Below are 1,061 nucleotides of genomic sequence, written 5' to 3' on the forward strand. Positions count from 1 at the left end.
CACTGACTTTTGAATGCTAATTTTGTAGCCTGACACCTTACCGTATTGCCTGATGATTTCCAAAAGCTTCTTGCTGGATTCTTTACGTTTTTCTATGTATACTATTGTGCCATCTGCAAATTGGGAGAGTTTGACTTCTTTTCCAATCTGTATTCCTTTAATTCCTTGCTCCTGCCTGATTGCTATGGCAAAAACTTCCAACACTATGTTGAATAGTAATGGTGACAGTGGGCAGCCCTGTCTAGTACCTGATCTGAGTGGAAATGCTTCCAGTTTTTCACCATTGAGTATGATGTTGGCTGTAAGTTTGCTATATATAGACTCCTCTATCTTCAGGAATTTCCCATATATTCCCATTGTTTTTAGTGTTTTGATCATAAAGGAATGTTGGATTTTTTCAGAGTCTTTCTTGCATCTATTGATATTACCATGTAGTTTTTGGTCTTACTTTTATTGATGTGGTTTATCATGTTGATTGATTTACATATATTAAACCAACCTTGCATGCCTGGGATAATCCCCACTTGGTCATGATGAACAGTCTTTTAATGTACTGCTGTATCTGGTTGGCTAGAATTTTGTTCAATGTTTTAGCATCTATTTTCATCATAGATATGGGTATGTAGCTTTCTTTTTTTGGTTGTGACCCTGTCTTCTTTTGTTATTAAAGTGATATTGGTTTCATAGAAGCTGGCAGGGAGTATTCCAGTGTCTTTAATCTTCTGGAAGACTTTTAAAAGTAGAGATATTAGTTCTTCCTTGAAGGTTTTGTAGAATTCATTTGCAAAACCATCTGCTCCAGGATTTTTATTTTTGGGAAGATTTTTGATATCTGTTTCAATTCTTCTCCTTTTCTTTTTATCAGAATTCTGTTTAGCTCTGACTTATGGTAGTACTGGTGAATGAATTTGGGATCTCAGTGCCTCAGACATGAAAATCTTTTGCATAACCATCAGGCTATCTTTCTTAATCCAACCATTTCATCTTCATTCAAATAGAGAGATGAACAAATATTCTGAAGCATATATCCAAACAACATGAAAATATTAATTTGAAGGTAT

Source organism: Erinaceus europaeus, chromosome 14, assembly GCF_950295315.1.
Source record: "Erinaceus europaeus chromosome 14, mEriEur2.1, whole genome shotgun sequence".
Taxonomy (NCBI): domain Eukaryota; kingdom Metazoa; phylum Chordata; class Mammalia; order Eulipotyphla; family Erinaceidae; genus Erinaceus; species Erinaceus europaeus.